At 37.4% G+C, this 22,624-nt stretch overlaps 1 pseudogene; it reads right to left on the reverse strand.

Annotated features, from left to right (window-relative positions):
- Positions 1–19,227: 19,227 nt before the first annotated feature.
- LOC145692312 (protein GVQW3-like) lies at positions 19,228–19,952 on the reverse strand (annotated as a pseudogene).
- Between the last annotated feature and the right edge of the window lie 2,672 nt (positions 19,953–22,624).

Consider the following 22,624-nt stretch of genomic DNA (forward strand, 5'->3'; position numbering starts at 1 on the left):
TACATACTGATGTAATGGTCTAGAGTTTGATTTCCAGTATGACAGCAATAAAACACACATTTCAGTAACATAATTATTTAAGACATGGTATCCAAAAAAAACTTCTAGTACGTGTGCTTTAATAATGGAACACTGAGCGTCTGCCGGGAATCAAACGCATGACCTTCACATGAATTGCTTAGTTAAGAATTTATCATAAACGTTATGATTTCCTGTTTATCAAGGGATTAAAATGTTTCTTTCTCCTTTCTTTTGTAGTAAATTAACGCTGCTCAATTCCGTTTTACCTTACATATTTCTTTTTACCGCAATTGTACCTGTTTGTTTGATTTTCCCGTTCTACAATGGCCGAATCGGGTTTCACCGTTCTGAATGAAGTCACTCGTCCCTATAGACAATTTAATATTGAGAGCAAAATGATGGAAATCCAATTTAACGTACCAACCGCAGGAACCGATATTATCCAATATGTACACAACAGTTTTCAAGGAATGCTGGATTACCTGTTAGCTAATGTCGACGATGAGGCAATGGTTGGTTTATATGTAATATATCACCAATAAGCCATTTTGGGTAAGCTTTCGCTATGCAGAAAAACTGACACTGGAGACGATGTGGGCCTCGTTCGAAATTGTTTTGCAAAGCAACAATTCGTTTCTTCTTCGCAAGCCATTCACCGGTTATTTTCATCGTGTAGATATTCCACGTGGCTATGGTCGTTTGCGGAAAGATGTAATGGAAAACGAAGAACTGCTATCTAGCAAGCGAGGAATTGTACGTGTAAAAAATCAAAATTCAAGATGTCTGGCGTACGCCCTTGTCATTGCTAGTGGCTTGAAGACATACAAGAATGTAGATGTGAAACGATATAAGCAGTATAAAGCTCAATCTAAATATGTCGTCGACCAAGAAGTGGATGCGTTATGGACAAATTCAGGCGTGAATTTGGACCATGGGGGCAGAATAAATGAAATTTGACATTTCCAGTCTTATCTTAAAGAATATAAAATTACAGTGTATACTAGTTTCTCAGGCCATGGCATCATCTACGAGGGACCCAACGATGAAAATCGCCCCCCCACAAATTTAATTTGTTTGGCTGGCCATTTTGATATTATCCAATCTTTAAATGATTGTTTTGCCACCAAGTTCTATTGTGAAGCGTGCCATAAAAATACAGAGAAAGTAACAGACATGTGAGAAATTGTCCTGTAACATGTTCGATATGCTTACAAAGACCTGAATGTGACAAGAGCCAATCACTGATGTTGTGCAGCGACTGTAATCGTCAATTTTACGGCGAAGAATGTTTTAATCATCATTGGAATGCTTCATATCATCAAGGGGAACGTGTATGTAAAATGGTGAAGCAATGTCTAGATGTTACAGAGTATATTCTTATGTACGAAGTGGACAATGCAATCATGACTGTAATGAGATCTTTTGTAATGTATGTAAGGAGATTGTTTCATGATCGCATCAATGCTTCATGCTTCCCGATCGACAAGCCTTAAAACCTGGTGTTCCCTCGCTCATGCATTGAAAGGAAGCATTATTGATTTCTTATGATATAGAATCCATGCAGGACAACAATATTGACGATAACATGTTTGTACACGTTCCAAATTTATTGGTTGCACAAGAAGTATGTTATGCATGCGTTAAAAATGACAATATCCAGCAGTCTTGCAGTACGTGTGGTCAGCGCCAACATATTTTTCAAGGAGATGGTCCAATTTATGATGTTCTCCAGTATTTGCGGGAACGTCGTCCCAACATAAATAGGATTTTCTGCCTCGCACAGAATTCGAAGGGCTACGATGAGCATTTTATTCTAAAGACTATGGTAGAACAATGTCAATGGAAACCTGACGTTATATTAAATGGAACCAAGATACTGAGTTTAACATTAAATAATCTAACATTCATTGACTCTCTGAATTTCCTGTCTATGGCATTAAGCAAATTATCGAAAGCATTCAATTTACCCGCAACCAAAGGATACTTCCCGCATTTCTTCAACACCTAGGAAAATCAATCGTATTTTGGACCGGTCCCTGAAACGAAATATTGTGGTGCAAATGAAATTTCCGTTCAAGAGAGGAACAAGTTCATGCAGTGGTACGACCATCGTAATGACACGTTCCATTTCCAGAAGGAAATTATCAACTATTGCCTTCAAGATGTTAATGTACTGCGACAAGCATGTGTTTCGTTTATGACGTCATTTAAAGCAGAAACCAAAGTGAATCCCTTGTTGGAGACGATAACGATTGGGAGCGCTTCCAATTTAGTATTCCGTCGAAATTTCCTCAAGCCCAATACCATTGGAATTCTACCGGCACATGGTTATCGATTAAGAAATACACAATCGATCGCTGCGATGCAATGGCTGGCCTACATTGAAAAAAACGAAGGAAAACAAATCTTACATGCTGCTCGACAAAAAGAAGTGTTTATTGCGGGATTCCGTGTTGATGGCTACTACCAAGATCCCGAGACGATTAGAGTAGCACGTCTATGAGCATGCCAGGTGTTTTTATCATGGCTGTAAAGTGTGTGTAACTACAGTCCATAATCAACCCATTTACGGCAATCCAAAAGACACCACGGAATTCCGTTATAAACGATCGCAACGAAAAAATGTAAGACTGCGTGAATTAGGGTACATTGTACATGAAATGTGGGAGTGTGAATTAAAACAGTTCTTGAAACAAAATCCAGCAATAGCGACCTATCTCAAGAATCACCCGTACATGAATTGCAGCCCCTTAAATCCAAGAGATAGCTTTTTTGGAGGCAGAACCAATTGTGTGAAATTGTACCATCAAGTCGACAAAAAAGCAGGAGAAAAAATCAGATATTTGGATATTTTTCTTTGTATCCGTACATTAATAAGTGCGCTAAATACCCTGTAGAACATCCAAGAATTTATCTACATGGAGATTAAAATATACCACCAATAAATAAAGTCAATGGTCTAATCAAAATGACGATATTGCCAAGTCGCCACCATTATCATGGTCTCCTTCCATTTCGATGCAATAAGAAACTATTGTTTCCACTGTTTGCTGCTTGTGCTGAAGAAATAAACCCAGACCCTACAGCAACGTGTACACTCAACGATAAGAGCAATGCCTCACTGGAACATGGGTATCATACAAAATGCAATAGAATTACGATATCAACCGGTGGAAATTTGGGATTATGGCATTGAACAATATGACCCCATCACGAAATCAGGTAGTTTGTTCACGGAATACATGAACACGTTTTTAAAATCGAAAATGGAAGCTTCTAGATGGCCAATTCATGTGTCAACGAAGAATAGAAAACAAAATTTATACAAACCGTCCTGGAACGTGAAGGTATTGCTTTGGACCCGGCCAAAATTGAAAATAATCCTGCACCAAAAAGTTTATCTAAGCTTTGTCTTAATTCTCTATGGGGCAAGCTATCCCAACGTACAAACTTTAGCCAGACCACGATTATTGATCGGCCGGGAAAATTTTATGAAAAACTAACTTTCCCCGACATTGAATTCCATCAAATTGTACCTATCAATGATACCATGTTATATGCGTTCTGGGAGTACAATGAACACGTTCCTGTTCAAAATCGAAACACCAATGTCGTTTTAGGAGCGTTTACAATATGTCAGGCACGTCTGGAGATGTACAAGTACTTGGAAATGTTGCAGGAACGTGTTTTATATTTCGACACGGATTCTGTAATATTTACAGAAAAACCGGGGTGAGCCAACCATTAAACCTTCCACGTATTTGGGATGTTTTCAGATAAGATGGATTCTTACGGACAACGAGCCTACACCAAGATATTTGTTAGTGGAGGGCCGAAAAACTACAGTTCAGAAATATATAATCCAGACACCAACGCCACTAGCTACATATGCAAGATTAGAGGATTTACCTTAAACTACGATACAGAACAACATTTAAATTTCAACCCCTTAAAAGAAATGGTTTCGAATCAATGCCGTGCACAAGCCACCATTACTACCCCTCATAAAATTTGTAGGACCAAAGATCATACCATTGTCACTCGTTAAGAACAAAAAATTTACAGCATCCAGTACACAAAACGTCGATTTAGATAACTCAATTCCTATTATACGATTCCGTTCGGATACGTTAAAAAACGAAAGCTTGAACAAGAAAAAGAAGATGAAGAAAAACTGTAAATACCCAATGAGGCCACAATTGTAACAGTCTTTTTCCTTTCGCTGATCATAAAGCAGCGACACCAAGAAAAAGTGCAGTCATCTCTTACCGAGAAGAGTTCATAAAGCAGCAACACTGCCATCAACAGAAGAAAATGCAGTCATCTCGCACTTCAAGGAGGAAGAGGAACCTGACCAAAGAGTGCTACATATCCATCTTTTATGAATAAGTTTTTATTTCTCTCTCATCAATATTTACTCGTTTTTATTTCTCAGGAAAAAAGACATCCATAAAGTAATCTATTGTTTCTTCTTTTTCTTTACAGAATACGTCTGCAAGATTCGAGGAAGACACGTTCAATGTATTCATTGATATATATTCTCCACTTATTGTGTTAATAAAATTGTAATACTTTCGTTAAAATACAAGTTTAAAAAAATATGTTTTATTATTTCTTGAAACCCCGAACACTCGCTTTCAAATAATAATAATATTGAAAATTTGGTTTGAGAATTTGAAGTGGAAAATTTTACCAAGTTTTGGTTTAAATGATTAGTTTGAAAATATTTCGTTCGAAAAAAAAATTTAAAATTTTTAGTGTCTAAAATTTGGTTTTTAATTTTTACTTCAAAAATTTAAAAAAGTTTAGTTCGAGAAAAGAGTTTCATTCGAAAATTTTTAAATGTGATTTAAATCAGTTCGAAACTTTTGTTTAGTTCGAAAAGATTTTGGTTTGAAAAGTTAGTTCGAAAATTTTTCCTTTGAATTTTTTGTTTCAATTTTTTTAGTTCAAAAAATTTGGTTTGAAAATTTAGTTTGATAAAAATTTTTAATTTTTTTTAGTTTCAAATTTTCTGGTTCTAAAAATTTTGATGTAAAAATTTAGGTCGAACAATTTAGTTTTGATTCTTTTTTCAAATTTTCTGATCCTAAAAATTTTTCTTTTGAAAATTTAGTTCGAAAAAATTTGGATTTGAATTTTTTGTTTCAAATATTTTTTAGTTCGAAAAAATTGTTTAATTTTTTTTTTGGTTTGAAAAACTTTTAGTTTTGAAAAATTTATTTTGAAATTGTTTTTGGTTCGATAAATTTTTAGTTTTGAAAATGCTTTAGGTTTGAAAATTCTTGCACTGCTGAACCGTTTCGAAATGAATCGGAGCAGTATAGTTTTAAAAACCTAGCAAGTCTGTTTCCATCTATGAAGCGCTTAGTGAGCAACAAAACCCTGAGCGTTTAAAAATCGCTCAAACTCACAACAATGTTTTATAAGAGTTCTAACAATGAACCAATCACATTTAAGCAAAGAACCATCTCTTTAGTTAATCTACAAACGACAATAATGGTTCCCTCTTGCACCATTGTTAGAGAGTAAAGGTATCCTTTCAGAAACATACTAATTCAAGGACAAGATTCTGTACTCAATCTCCACACAAGAACATATAAGGTGGGCTCCTTCTCCATCAAGGTAAGAACCATCTTATCTGTGAAAGAGAACGATAATATTTAAGGTGAACTTCAGTATATAAACAGTACAGTAACAATAAAAGGAAACGTAATTCTAAAATCACGGTCAAGTGTGGATCACCCGACCTCATGACGTCATACCACGTGACCTGAAAATTTGAATTTCTCGCGTTGGTGGGACTAAGATCATGTGACCTCTATCAGCCAATTAGAATCGAGGTAAAACAAGTACTCGTCAAAGAAGGTAACCATAAAAGGGAACGAATTTCAAAATCCCAGGACCTAAGATCACATGACCTTTATCAACCAATCAGAAGCAAGGTACCAATGCACTCACCCGTAAAAGGGAAAGAATTTCAAAAATTACAGAGCCTAAAATCATGTGACCTCTATCAGCCAATTAAAAATCAAGGTATCAAAGCACTCATCTTATCCTAAAAGTAAACGAATTTCAAAAATCCACAGTTAGGGTTTTCCCCGCAGGGTGACTCATGACACCATACCACGTGACCTGGGGGCGTGACTAAATTTGAATTTCCCGCGTGGGCGGGGCCTAACATCACGTGACCTCTATCAACCAATCAAAATCGAGAAAATTTTGCTGAGTCGGCTCGCCATAGAGGGATTCCTACTACTCCATCCACAGTTGTGAAAATGGATACGACAAAATTCCTTTCATTTCTAGATCTATTAAAGCCAGCGCAGATCTAGATTTGTTGTCCACAGGCATCACAATACTTTAGGACATAACATTAAGTAGCTCGAAATAAGATGATTGAAATACGAAAGAGAATTTGGTGTAGTCTAGTACAAAACAAGTCTTCGAGATGATGGTACATTTCACACATTGGATCTTCGTCGACGAGAAAGCACTGGCGGAAATTTTTTATCGCTGGTGTGGAAGGTCGCTTCTATATATCCTTGCACTCAATAACCAATATGCATTAACGTGTAAATATCCCAATCATCTCCCTCCACCAGGATACATAACATCCTTTGCCAACTGTCACTCAAACTTGGGAGAATTTGAGTGAGAGTTGGTACGCAAAGTGGTGGGTCGTATTCGAGCTATCTGTGTGTAATAATTAACACTATAAGTCCTCTTTTTACCTTTTGAACTTAGTGCGAGGGATAGCTCACTGCTCCTGCAAATTATCAGAAGCACGTACCACAACCTACGTCCTCGCGGTACGAAGGATTGTCAGATTCAATGTTAAATGATTACGCCGGTAACATATACATTTAAATGATCATATTTCAATCTCAAAATTATCTAAATTACATATTTCTATTGACTGCTTTACTTAAGTAATCTCTCATGTACATCAGAACACAATAAGAAATACATTGACATTTTACAACAGGAACTACTTATACAGCCGTGGAAATATTAAATAAACTTGTTGTAATAACTAAAATCTTTTTCTTTTCTTTTACTTAAAGATCGATTAAACCAAAATATGCAAATTTAACTTTCGGTGCAAGTGGCTTATTCACAAAATAATATGTGTAATGAATCTTACTATTTACCTTTTTTAAAAAAACAAATTCGTAGTAGGCGTGCTGGCTATTTTAATGATCTTAGATTTTAACACAATTGAAGAAACATAGCTCTCGCGAGAGATAATTCACGGAATATTCCTGTTGCTGTTTCAGAACAAAATTGGCACTTTACTTACAGCTTCGTCCAGGTAAAATTCCATAGAATAACGTGTCCTGTCGAGATGTATGATGAAATGGTCCTCTGACGATTTGGTATCTTCCCAACAAAAATTCTCTGCACTCTAAGACCACTGACAAGTGTCTTCTGCCTATGACCAAGAGAGCTATTTTCCTCTTTGTACAACCACAAATGACTTATATTTAAAATCCCCAAAATAATGTTCGTCTTAACCTGTCGTTCGGCTAAACCACTCAACTTAATCGTCCACTATTCGTTTATCGGGCCCTACACATCCGCTCCGTTGTCGAGGTTTCAATGTCCGTCGCCCTAATCGCTTCGGCCGAGTTCCCTCCGTGACGGAGGTTTCGATGTTCGTCGTCCGAATTGATTTGCGCAGTGTTGCCAACAACTTCTGAAGAAAATAGGCTAAATGACCTTTAGAAATAAGCTTTTTTTACGCAAGATATGGCTAGATTTTGAATTCTAACCTATAACTCGCATTGTAGATTTTAAACCTCTTTTTTGTGTATAGGATTATACCTATAAGTGAGTTACAGTAAAATTTGAAATTTTGAATTTTATTCGCTGACGACTAATAAGCAACATACATGACTTTAAATTACAATAAAATCCATTAACAACTTATCTGATTTATGAGTCAACAGCCATATCAGTTTAATTGAAATAAGTCATCATCAATGACGTCGCAGCTAGCCTAGAAGCTGGAACTGGATGCACCATCGTTGGATTGTGGATTGGTTGTGTTTTGTTAGACTGACAGTATCCCAATCTTCAGAGTAGGCTACTTCTGTCATAGTCCTTACAAACACTTCTTATTTCTCCATACTCCCACATGAATCAACATGATTGCATTGAGATTTTTCAAGCTAATTAGGTTCTATTTGTTTTCTTTAATCAGAGTTGGCGTGGGTCAATTAAAACTTGACCCACGATTCACTGACCCACCACCCACCGTGACCCACGACACACTGACACAGCACCAATCATGACCCACTCTGACCCACGACCCATCATGACCCACCACCCACCATGACCCACTGTGACCCATAATGACCCACCACCCACCATCATTCACTCATCTACTGTGACCTACTCTGACTCACCGAAATCCATCATCATCAACTCTGAACATGATCCATGGCCTCTTCTGTACTGACTAAAAAGTTTACACTTGTAATAAAACAAAACTGTGAAATTGTCACTAATCGGAGTTAGAATTTCTAGTCAATTGCTCAAGCACAACTCTGTTACAATAACGGTGGATCCAGTGGCTTAGCAGCTGCCCCCGCAACCCCCGCAGTGCGGGGGGCCCCGAGGTATAGGGGGCCCCGAAGTCTTGCGATGAATAAAGATTTAAAGAAGTAGAACTTCAACCTTACTTCTGTCGGCTTTACAACTAGGGCCCCTTCTCTATACTTTGCGGGGGGGGCCGCAAAAGTGTGCTACGCCACTGGGTGGATCTGACCTTTACGATATAAAATGGTAAAGTGTTTGTCAGTGAGGAAATTGAAACAGTTCGAGGGGGGGGGGGAAATTAGTGTGTGCCTAAAATATACTTGTACTAAGAGAGTATTCTTGCAAGTGTTAATTTCTGAACGCATTCCAAAAGAAACCTCTATTCGCAGGAAAATACCCCTCTACAATATGGAAAAGGTTATGGTTTCTCAGTTCATAGTATTTTTCTCACAAAAGTCTTGAAAAAATCAGCTTTTCATAGTGTATAAAGGTGCTCGGGTACCCTATGTGAGAGCATCTTCATAAAGTATGCTCATAATTGTAATTTGTGTAATCACTAAAACACCACGTTAAATTTAAGTTACAAATATGCATAATTGCAATTATTACGAAAGTTTATTGAAAGTATTTTACCTAATGCAAAGAAGAGACTTGCTATTAAAGTTAGTTATAAAGTTAAATAACACAAATAAGCCATTAGTAATACAAGTATACATTTTCCATAACTCGTAATTTTCCACCTTAAAACAAATCTGAAATCGGATTTATTTCCTGTTGGTAAATTTTTCGTGGTAAATCATCCGCAGCGGACTGATGTCCATCCTTCAGCCAAGAAATAACTAGCTCGTCTATTTTGAGCTTGTCTAGCGGTGGGCTATTAACATTGATGAACAAGTTAGACAATGTTTGAGCACTTAATATATTTCTAATATCTGTCATCTGTAACTTCGTAACGGGAAATCCCCGTTCGCACTCTGTCGTGGAAATTGATAATACTTCTACCCGATTTCTGCAACTCCTCATCGACAATCTGCTTGTTAGACTTAAGTCTGATAATTTTTTTGGTCAGTTTTGAAATACTCAGCAAGAAGTATCATCTCTCTATCACCATACAACATCTTTTCCATATCGACCATGTTAGTAGGCAATGTCGACTCATGGAGAATAGAAACTTCATCTACCACGCCTTCGATAGGGAATGTTGTAAATAAATTATCAATTAAAGCCTGATAAACTGATTATGTCTTATTTGTTTATAAATTTATTTTTTGTAATTACATATGGCGGTTTGATGCCATTACCAAGTCCCCTCCCCCGTCTAGAAAGCGAAAGGGAACGAGGTTCCTGGAAAGTGTTCAGAGGTGAACGGGAATTTCCCTAATTCTTCCCCTTCAATTACCACACTGCTGTTTGCCATGTGCCAAATTACGATAAATTTCAATTAAATTATCATAGTATAATTATTTCCTTGTTGAATTATCAATATTTTTCAGTGGAAAAAAGGATGAAATTTGAAAGTACCAAATCAAGGTAATAGACCAACGTAAAGGGAAAAAAGTGTAAAATTTTCCATATAATTATGCGTACAATCAAAATTTAAAATTTCCGTGTAATTAAGCTTACAGTACAAATTTTATGCCTATTTTTCTCACAACTTTATGGGTTGATTGCCCTGTGCTGTAAGCGTTCCATATAATACACAAAAGCTTCAGCAATTATTATAGTAGAAAGCAGTGGATATATGAAGCCAAGCACTGTATATTTGTTTCTGAATTTTTTTTCTTAAATAACATCAATCGTTTTCGATCATTTTTACAAACCAACTCACTACCATTTTTCCATAAATAGAAATCCCCCCCCCCCATAAAGGAGAATTTAAAAAAACACTAGGACACATTCTGTTTATTTTCAATAAATAGTTAATACACTGAATTTCAGCTCCGAAGTTTAACGGCTTGCGAGATACTCATTTTTTTCTCAAAAATTCGGATCCTCACTACCTCCTTAGGATATTATGCTTTATAATGAAAGCAATATAACATTCTAGTTTGGATTAAGGCCTAACTATAAACCAAAAGTAATTTCATTTGACTTCGCAGTTTGACCGTGATAATCAGGCATACACAGTTACATTCATTTTTTTAATATAATAATTTATATATTACAGTGATTTAAAAACGTATTTTTTTTTTCAATAGTTAGCTCCTCTAAGAACTCACAGGTCTCGAAAGCCAAGTAGTAGTATAAGTCCTATTGCTATTATTACAATTAAAAATATAAATATCCAAAAGTGCCTGAAGTTCTTTTTTCACTTGGTTAAATATACTCACCTCAGGTAAGTAGACAGAAACAAATGGAAGGGAAATGAAGGTCTTGAAAGTAAAACGAAGACAAATTTACCAGTGTTCACAAGATACTGTCTACAATGTAGTGAGCAGAGTGGGTGGTAGATCATACTGAGTCGGTGGGTCGCTGTGGGTCATGATGGGTAGTGGGTCACAGTGTGTCACGGTGGGTGGTGGGTCGCAGTGGGTCACGGTGGGTGGTGGTTCAAGTGGGTCATGGTGGGTGGTGGGTCGCAGTGGGTCACGGTGGATGGTGGGCCACAGTGGGTCACATACTGTTGACCCACGACCCACTGACCCACTCCATCTCTCTAGGGTGGCATGGTGACTCAGTGGTGGAGCGCCTACCTCTGGTGCGTGGGATTCCTAGTTTGATTCCCGGCCAAGTAAGCTTGTCGTGGACAACATTGTGTTTGTGGTTTTTCTCGGATCTCCCGTTTCCTTCCACACTTTCATTTCACCAATAATTGTAATCATTATTCATTTGCCTTAATGATCCGTCTTCCTTGGCCTAAAGGGAATAATCGTGAAACATTAAACCAAAGATTTCGTTTCATTTTATTTCGATAGTCTGACTGTGACTAATCAACCCATCTCCTGATTCTACCATTTGTTTTCTAATGGCAATATACCAAAAACGCTTCAAGTAAGAAAGTTAAATATTTTATTGAATTACTTCATTATAACAAATGATGTATTCGTCCTCTAGTTAACCAAACATGTATAATAGAGAGTTATGGATGACATTGAGACAAACAAAAAAGAATACGTTGAGAAGGCAATGATTGCTTGGCAATTGTTTAGTCTGTGAAGCAGGCCGGTAGCCAGTCCAAAAATGTAGGGGGGCGATCCAACCATATTATAGTATATCATTGTATTATAGTTCATTTGCAACCTACCGTGAAAATTTTAGGGGGCCAGCAAAAATTAAGGGGAGCCTGGCCCCCTAGACCCCTCGTGGACACGGGGCTCCTGTGAAGCATCTCTTTTCTTTAATTATACTTGAAATCTATTCGATAGTCTACAAAAATAGTGATAATATTGTTTCCGAATTCAATATTGTTTTAGTAGAGACCCAAAAGCTTGACGGTTTGTCATAACTAAATATTCTATTCTAAAGCAACAGACTGTTGTCAACGAAGTTTAACAATTAATACAGTACCAGAAGCGACTTATGAGAGAAATCACACTGGTAAAATATAAGGTTTTATCGCTTGAAACTGAGAAAATAAAAGTTATCCAATACAGCGTGTTTGAAGGTGAATATCGGGATTCTAAGACAGTGACGTAAGTAGGGGGAACAAACGGGGCTTGTGCCCTGGGGCTGGATTGGGGGCGCAAAACTGGGTAAACATTTATTTTCACTATAAGGCAAGGAAAGGAATTTTAGCAAACTAAATATCATAAAAAAATACCTCAGAAACTTAACAATACAATAACGACTCACCAACCTTAGGATCATATCCATAGAGCATTAGTTATCTTCAGTTATCTTTTGAGCACACTGTTAAACCCTTTGCAGCCAAAAGAGCCCCCAAAAGTTAAATTTTAGTTCCAGGTTTTTATGTTTTCATTTAACTTATATCGATTTAAGAGATTTGTAAAATATCCTAGTACAGTACTCGAGACAACAGCTTGACGGTTTGTCATAACTAAATATTCTATTCTAAAGCAACAGACTGTTGATTCATTCTACACCTATGCACATCCCGATATAATTCCATAAACATTGTGATTTGCAATTTGACAAATACTAGTTAGTTTGGTGTTTTATCTTGTACTAAAAATTAAACTATATATTGCAATTTTGAAATCAAGCTTTACCACTTGAAGAAAAAAATGGAATAGAATAATTACTCGTATGATGCCAAAATTGGGTATAGTTGTTTAGCATTTTGGTTTGATTGGTCAGGAAGGGGGCGCTAAGGCGAGTTCTCGCCCGGGTGACAACTAGCCTAGCTGCATTGCTGTTCTAAAACTTTGTAGTATTTATTACGTTTAACGTACAATTATAAATGAGCCGTTCAGATGCTAAACCAATTAACTCCATCAAACGAGATTTTTCAGTAGTGAGCATTTTAGTTACTTAAGTACAATGTATTTAAACGAGAATGATCAGAACGTTTACGCATTCTAGTGGCAAATATTTCCACTACGAAGTTAATCGATTTTGCCTCTGAAAAGAATGTATCTTTTCCAAGTCAAAATATGTAGAGCATAGAAAGCAGCAGAAAATGGAGTTAATCGGTTTGGATTCTGAACGCCTCATAATAATACATTTAATGAAAGAGCAATTCGAACAGTTTTTGCTACTAGTGTTGAATGTGAGCACCATTCGTCACACGGTACACATCGAGTCGATAAGTGAGAAAGGTCCATAAACTTTCCGCCGAGATATGGCAGAAAACACATTCAATTTAGGGAAGTCTCGTTGCAACTGTACAATCTCCTGAGGATTTGCTGACCCCCAGAGGCGAACATTATGAGTGTTTACATTAGCACTTAGGTGAATTGTTATTATTATTATTGTTGTTGTTGTTGTTGTTGTTGCAAAATAGAAATTGATTGTACAGTTCATGACGATGACTTTAGGGCCCTCACATTTGTGCATTCTATGAAAAATCATAAAACCAATAACTAGATAATTGTAATACCATTCTGAAAGTATTAAATTGCAGACTTCTCAAAATTTATCAGAGTGTTTGTTGTTTGAACATAAATACGTCATTTTGAACCTTTACTTGAACTATTAACTTCACAAGCGTTTTATAACATTTAATTTGATTTCAATAAATATTTACAGTAATAATCAACACATTTGCTTCAACGAGTATTTACAATATACTGGTATAGGCTACGTAGTTTTAATTTAGAGTTCATCGAAGTGCTCTTGAATTAAGATGAATTGATTGCTTGTAACGAAATTTGAAATTATACAGTAATTTCAGCTGCTGCACTGCTTGCATACAGTAATTCATAAATTTGTACTTCTGGCAAGTTTACAAAGTTTATACGTAAATATGCATGTAAACTTGAAAACAACTAGGAGTTTCCTTAAGGGAAATGCTTCACTACAAACAAGGAAGTCTTTTGCGAATATAATCACTTCACTGAAAAAGTTAGTCCTCTCTAACAACAAGTAAAATGATCATAACCATCGTCCTTTAATAAAGAAAAAAGATCCCAACACTACTGCACTGGCTGCAATAACCACTCTAGGAATCTTCTTATGGGTCCTCTCTATAACTGCGTAATTCCTGACAACCATTTGACCACCTATTTCAACTTCTCTATCTACGGAAGTCTCTGCCACAGAATAGTCTTCCAGTGGTTCATAGGTGTTTCTGAAATGTTCACTGCAGGCAATAGATGTTAGGAAACTGCACACACCAAAACATAGACTCCTTTCACTAGCTGAAGTACATGACATCAAAGCACTAATTCCGAGGGCTATCGATGTCCAGTGAAATCGGTCTCCATTAAATATTGTTTCTAACAGAAGATTTCTAGGCGTTTCGGGGTTTACATACAAAACACGTCTCCTTCGTTCAAATGCTTCTCTAATCTGTGGCCAATATACATCTAGTTGATCCGAAGGATTTAAATCTATATCCATTCCAACATACAATGGATCCTCATCATTGGCAATGTTAATAGAGGTTCGTGTCCTCGCTTCAACTAAATTCATCACACTAGAAAACACAAGCATCCCAACTGTACTTATAACGGCAGAAGGACCAGCTAATCCCTCCTGGATATTGGCTACAGCTCTTGCTGCATCTGCTCCTGTCAAAGTGGCTACTGTTCCAAGTACATTGACCATATCTCCAGGAGTTACTGGAACACTTTGTACAGTACGGAGAATACATTGTGAAAGCGACGTGTAGTCGAATTCCTGTAAAACTTCTTCGCTTGAAACTTCCTGCGCACACTGAACGTCTGGCTCTGGGCCACGTTCATCAGGCGGCTGCTGGTGATGGCTTAAAGTCCTTTGTCCCAACCCTGATGGACCAGGGAGGTCTTCAGGGTCGCTTTCTCTGTCCATTATCTATCACTGCCACTAACGTCCACTGAAAAGTAGAGGCCACAGTTGTGGCCGTAAATAAATCCAATTAAGTCTTTTTTATTTATTCACTCCTTTCCTTATATACAAAACACTTGATGTGCTTAAAATAAACGAAATCGCTTGCTTAAATCACCTTGTATCCACTTTTATTATTTTCTCGCATGCGCTCACACAACTCCTCTTCTTTCTTCGCCCCATTGGGCAAGTTCAACAATACATCTATATCCATGGTTAATGGAACGCCGACTGCGTAGTAAGCTTTCAGTAATTAGAGCAATGAACACAACAATAAGAAATAAAGAAGTTTTATCTTTGTAGAATAAATTGAAACGAAATTTTTGAGTTTTATGTCCCACGGATATGCCGGTTAGGATAAAGGAGACGATGATGATGAGAAATGAATGAAATGGTGGAATAAAGAAAGTGGGAGGAAACGGGAGAACCCCGAAGAAACCCACGCACACTGTGTTTGTTAGAGATGGTATCGAGACGAGACTTTGTACAGTTTCGGTCTCGTCTCGGTTGATAAGTAGCGGTCGCTGTCTCGATCTCGTCTCGAGTCAAAAATCACCGTCTCGGTCTCGTCTCGGTCAACAGATACTTGTCTCGATCTCGGTCTCGGTCTCGAAAGCCAAGTCTCGGTCTCGTCTCGAAAGTCTCGAAATAAATAGTATGAAATTAAAATTGTGAAAATATTATTATCGTACAGTCTGTCGTTTCCGGTTCTTAGTGTTTGCCTTCATTTTTGACAGAATTCTGGTATGATGTACTTCTTCGTAGCTAATTTGCCAACGCTAATGCTTTCCATGCGTATGTTCCGGGTTCAATCATCAGTGGGTATAACATACCTGGGATAAAACACTAATAGTAACCCATATTTTACTTTCAGCAATAGACTTCGTCTCAAATAGCCTCAGTACTGCATATACAATTAAACTCTATTAAATTAACTCCAGTACTATACAATAGTTTATTTACTTCCTTTGAATCAGAATTGTTCGATACCTCCTAACGGATAACGCAACACATAGCAGCACAAATGTATTTAATCGTACCGAAATTGAAATTTTACAATTTCTCAGTTATTACCCAAAACACTCTGCTTTGATCGTCATTTCAAAAACAGAATATAACGTTCATTATCTTAACAAATAGAGTAAATTATTACTACCACATACTTTGTTTCAAATTGATCAATTGCTTTATTACCATTTCACATCTCAGTGTTTAATTGATACTTTAAAACAGGCACTTCCTTAACCTTATAGTGGGAGCTACAGCACTCATCTTTGCTATCTGTGGTCTCGGGTTGGATCATCAAACAAGTTAGATTCAAAGTCTTATGTTTCGTATAGTTCGCGTCTCACTTTAAGTACATTCTGTTTCTTATACAGGTTTATAAGGTTGTAATGTATTATAGAAGCATATATCCAGTGCCGTAACATATTCCTGAGTTCTCCTGAGCTTATTCCTGAGTTCTCAGCGGTGCATGGGGCCACGGTGGCTCAGTGGTAGAGCGTTCACCTCTGGCGCTTGGGCTCCCGGATTCGATCCCAATCCCCGCCAAGTGAACTTTGTGGTGGACAAACACCGTGTGCGTGGGTTTCCTCGGGGTTCTCCCGTTTCCTTCCACTTTCTTCATTCCAACATTTCATCCATTACTCATCATCACCGTCTCCTTTAGCCTAACCGGCATAATCGTGGGACGTAAAACTCAAAGATTTCATTTCATTTTTCTCAGCGGTGCATGTGATCTTTATTCGAGAAAACTAATCATGCGTTCATTACGCTGAAATTTGCGAAACATGGACATACATATTATGTAAGTATATAGGTAATTCGAGATATATGTATCTATTTTCTCTGTCCCGGCAAAACAAGTGATTCTTAACTTTCTAGTTTTCTTAAGTATTAATTTTCGTAGTTTTACTGCAATATGAAGGATAAAATTTGTTTTTCGCTGTACGAATTTCGTTAAATTTTGGATCTGTTTTTACCCTACCTTACCTAGTAAAAGTTATATACAGGGGCGGATCCAGGACCGACTTCTGGGGGGGGGCGGTGGGTTGTCATACTGCTACTTTTAAGGGCTCCAAACTTTGGGATGGGTTTTATTTATATATGTAAAATAAGAAAGTTACCTCTTCTGGGGGGGGCGCCCCTGGTTATATATATACATGAACTTTAGAGGTAGACTATGCTAAGTCATTTTTTGGTCGAAATTGAGTTAAGAATACTTTTTTTTTAATAGACTATGTTCTTTCTAGTGGTGTAACAATGTAAGTCTAAAAGCATCCTATTACTTTGTAACTACTTAGTATAGTTTGAAAACAGTACTATAGGTCTTACTTAAGGAACTGGTTTTTCGCTTCTCTTGTAAAATTACGAAATTATGACTTGGTTTAGTTTACATCTGAGGTCCAGATATAATAAAATCATAGCCATAATCATAATCAACCATTGTCAATCCACTGCTGGATGAAGGTCTTTCCAAGTCTTCTCCACAACTATCTATCTTGAGCAATTCTTTTTCAGGTTACTCTCCAGTTGTTCTTGATCTCGTCAAACCTTCTTGTATAAGGACGTTTCCTAGGCTACTTTTATCTCGTGGTATCCTGTGTAGAATTGTTTTTGTTCATCGATCATAATTTCTTGCAATATGTCCAGCACATTTTCCAGCCCATGTTAAAAATTATTCAATTAGTACCAGTCATTAGTTGCCAAATAATTCATTTATACTGTATATACTGTATATTGGCCTACAAATAGTTCAAACCCGCTACTTTTGGAGCACAGACACGCTACTTTTTGATCTTCGAATCTGGCAACACTGACTCAATGATTTAAATCAACACAATGTGAGGACCTCCATTTGGTCTAGCGGCTAGCACGCTTGACTTCGGTTTGCGTAGTCCCGAATTCGATTTCCGGTGGGGGTACAGTTGAACGACCGAAGTGGTTCGGTTTCCATTATAATCATTAGCTCCACGTCTCCTTTGGACGCCCTAGCATAATCATTGGACGTTAAACTAAAACAAACCAAACCAAAAATCAACACAATGTGTATTACTAACTGTAAGTCCTTGAATAATTGCACATACCTAATGGCATGGATCGAGTTTGAGGTGGTCGGTGGTCAAACTAAAACAAGTGAAATGTAACTAGGGTGTATTTGGAGTTTTTAATTAAGCATAGTTTTGTGTACATCAGGCCTAAGGCTTAGGAGAACAACTAGTGTTACTGAAAAGTTATCAGTTACATTTAATTTCAGTTACAATTTGCATTTACATGTATTGCTGGAACGAAAACTTTGACATTAACATTATAAATAGCCCAAAGACTATGAAAAAACGTCGTCTTTTGAAACCATGCTTGCACCATAAAGCAAATTACGTGTTATTAAAATATTTTGCAGCTTAGTGACGTTGTTTGCACTATATTTAGAATAATATTTAGCAATTTATTTAAGTGGCAACACTGTTTAAAATAATAGAACTGCAACTTGTTTTAATTAAAACAACCAAAAACTATTGTTGTAATGTTATAAAAGCAAACTAAAACAATAATCAACATAAAAACTTAACACAAATGCGTTATTTTAAGCAATAAAACAATCACTATCCATGTGTTTGGTATCTCTAAAACGGTTTGAAATAACAATTCTTGTAAATGACATTATGATCAAAATCTTTTGGAAGCATCTACATGATGAGACGTGATATGTTAGCACGTTTTCGAAGTAAAGTCTTTAGAAAAAGTTAAATTTTTCACTTCTTGTAACTTTGTTCCTTCATTCGAAATACGAGGGCGGTTTGATAAGTCCGTGCAAAATTCAAAACTACTGCATTTTCAGGGATAACATTATTTTATTTTTCAACGTAGTCTCCTTTGAGGCTGATACACTTCGTCCAACGCTGCTCCAGTTTGTTGGTCCCCTCTAAATAATATGATTGGTCCAACTCTGGAAAATAGGCACTAGTTGCTGCAACCACCTTCTCGTTTGACGAAAATCTGCGTCCCGCCAACCATTTCTTCAGATCGGGAAACAAGTAGTAGTCCAAGGGGGCCAAATCTGGCGAATAAGGGGGATGCGGAAGGAGTTGGAATTTTAATTCCATCAATTTAGCGACTACAATGACAGATGAGTGCACTGGGGACTTGTCGTGATGGAAAAGAACTTTTTTGTGGGCCAATTCTGGACGTTTTTCTTCCATCTCAATTTTTAAATGGTCCAATAACGATGAATAATATTCACCTGTAATAGTTTTTCCCTTTGCTAAATAGTCGATGAAAATTATGCCTTGAGAATCCCAAAAGACAGTCGCCATCACTTTCCCGGCTGAAGGAACGGTCTTCGCCTTCTTTGGTGCAGATTCCACGCTGGCAACCCATTGTTTGGACTGTGCCTTTGTTTCAGGTGTGTAGTGGTGTATCCACGTTTAGTCCACAGTGACGAAACGACACTTAAAGACCTGTGGATTCCGTTGAAACAGCCGCAAACCATCCTGGAAACACCTCACACGATTTCGTTTTTGATCCACTGTCAGCAATCGCGGCACCCATCGCGCGGATAGCTTTTTCATGCCCAAGTGTTAATGCAAAATATTATGTACCCTTTCACTAGAGATGCCCACAGTACTAGCAATCTCACGCACCTTCACTCGTCTATCATCCATGACCATATGGATTTTCTCAATGATTTTTGGTGTAGTGATCTCGATAGGGCGTCCAGAACGTTCACCGTCACTTGTGCTCATATGGCCTCTCCGAAAATTTTGAAACCACTTATACACTGTTCCAATCGAAGGTGCAGATTCACCATAATGTTTATCTAGCTTCTCCTTCGTCTTCTGAGGCGAAGTACCTTTCATAAAATAATGTTTGATCACCACACGAAATTCTCTTTCATCCATGTTTGTGAAACTCACTCGACTTACCCAATTTAACCGCACGCCAAACACAGAGCACTAAACAGATCTGGCTGCAACTTGGTGTATGATCTTTCAAGAGATGTTACTAACTGACAATCACCTCGGTACGCACCAGTGTTGCCCTCTCTCGGACTTAGCACGGACTTATCAAACCGCCCTCGTACATTATACCATGATCATAGTATTTGAAGCTAAGATACAAATGATGCACATTGCACCGTGTATGCTATTTGAGTTATCAGAGATCTCCAAAATGTTGATGTTAGTGATACTGTATTGTCCTTTGTTACACTGAATAATATATGTGGTATTGTGGTTTTATTTAATATCTAAATTAGAAATAGGTAATACCTTACATAGTGCAATTTGAGAAAATATAACTATTTTGCGTTGGTAACTGCTTGTTTATATATAGGCGCGGATCCAAGGGAAGGGATAGGGGCTATATCTCCCCTTAACGTTAAGGTATACACTGAATAAAATGAGCTTCAATCCTGCTTTACACTGGATAAAGAGGCAAAGTATTGTTTAGCCCCTCCCTTGATCATATCCTGGATCCGCCTGTATATATATATATATATATATATATATATACAGGGTGGCCCATTTTAATCTTTCCACGGAAATATCTTGAAAACGGTTGAACATAAATAAACTGAACAAAAACTCAAATAGGAAATACTATAGGGCAAATCGAATGGCGATTGCATGGTGTCCCCCAGGACCGCTCTTCAAGGGCGCCCGCCCAACTTTAAAACTTTAAATGGAAACATTGGGCGAGTGACACCTCGTTCGATAGATCTTTAAAAACTGAAAACGAATGTGGCAAAAGATTTTTTTTAAAATATCGGTCACCGTTTTCAAAATGGCAGCCAAGATAATTATGTTACCTGTATCAGTTAATTATCCAGTAGCACTAATATGAAAACGGTTGAACATAAATGAATCAAACAAAAGTTCAAATAGGAAAGCCATGGGGGCACATCGAGTGGTGTTGTCGCGGTGTCCTCAAGGGCCGCCCTTCATGGTGGCCCAGGGCCCAACTTTAAAATTTTAAATGGAAACATGGGGCAAGTGATACCTCGATCGATAGACCTTCAAACACCAAAACAGAGTTGTGACAATGAACAGAACAAAAAGTGAAACAGGAAAATGACATAAAACACGTCAGATGATGTCGTGGTGACCCCAGGGCCGCCTTTCATGGGGGCCCGGGGCCCAACCTCAAAATTGTCAATGGAAAAAACATAGGTCAAGTGATATCTCGTTCGATAGATCTTTAAAAACTAAAAAGTGTTGTGGTAAAAGATTTTTCACATCGGTTACCGTATTCAAAATGGACGCCAAGACATGGTGCCTGTATTAGATAAAACGTCCAGTACCACTAATATGAAAACGGTTGGAAATAAATGAACAGGATAAAAATCGTATAGGAAATCGCAGAAAGTATTTATCATTCCAACGGAGAAAAACATTATTAAAATATTAGTGAGATAATGCTAAAGTGGAAATCTAATTCTTAGAAAATTATCTTTCCGACCTCCCTCCGTAAGTGGGTGAAGCGGAAATGAATGGTAAAATTTCAAATGAGAACCCCACTTTTACTTGCAATAGGTATGGTTTGTCTGAAACACATGGGTGTACTAGTGACTGGTACTGTAATGAAGTAATGAACCAATATTGTGCAGGCGACTTTTGAGCAAAACCAACATTTGTACAGGTTGTTCTAAAATTGCATTGTTCGACAAATTGGTTTCGCATTTCAGTTGATTCATTTTTGCACAAATCATTGCCTGCAATCAAAATGGAAAGTAATATTTAACAAGAATTTTACCTATCTTGTTTCTTTTTAAAGACAACTATCTGTTATAAAATAACATTTCAGATAATTTTGTTGTGTAGATACAATTTGCAAAAGCTAAGGTTCTGATTTGCAATTTCACCGTTTCTTCCCGTCCCGCTTCACCCACTTACGGAGGACGTTGGAACGATGATTTTCTAGGAACTAGATTTCCTCCTTTGCATTATGGCACTTTTACTCTAGGCATCTTCTCCGTTGCAACATTTTCGAGTCCTTGAATGATAAATACCCTCTGTGATTTCCTATAGGAGTTTTATTCTCTTCATCCGTTATTATCTTCAACCGTTTTCATATTAGTGGTACTGGATGTTTCATCTGATACAGACACCATGTCTTGGCGGCAATTTTGAAAACGGTGACCCATATGAACAGTCTTTTGCCAAAACGTTGTTTAGTGTATGGAGATCTATTGAACGAGGTATCACTTGACCCATATTTTCGTTTAAAATTTCTAAGCTGGGTCTGGGCCCCCATGAAAGCCGGCCCTGGGGGACATCGTGACAATATCTTCGATTTGCCTCGTGGATTTAATATTTGAATTTTTGTTTGGTTCATTTATGTTCAACCGTTTTCATATTAGTGCTACTGGACCTTCATCTGATGCAGGTAACATATCTTGGGGGCTATTTTGAATACGGTGACCGATATGAAAAATCTTTTGTCACATCGCTTTTTAGTTTTTAAAGACCTATCGAACGAGGTGTCACTCGACCCATGTTTCCATCTAAGATTTTAAAGTTGGCCCCAGGCCCCCTTGAAAAACGGCCCTGGGGGGCACCATGACTTCGCCGTTCGATCTGCCCCATGGTATTTCTTATTTGAGTTTTTGTTCAGTTCATTTATGTTCAACCGTTTT

This window comes from Thermobia domestica, chromosome 8 (genome assembly GCF_964235325.1).
Source record: "Thermobia domestica chromosome 8, izTheDome1.hap1.1, whole genome shotgun sequence".
Taxonomy (NCBI): Eukaryota; Metazoa; Arthropoda; class Insecta; order Zygentoma; family Lepismatidae; genus Thermobia; species Thermobia domestica.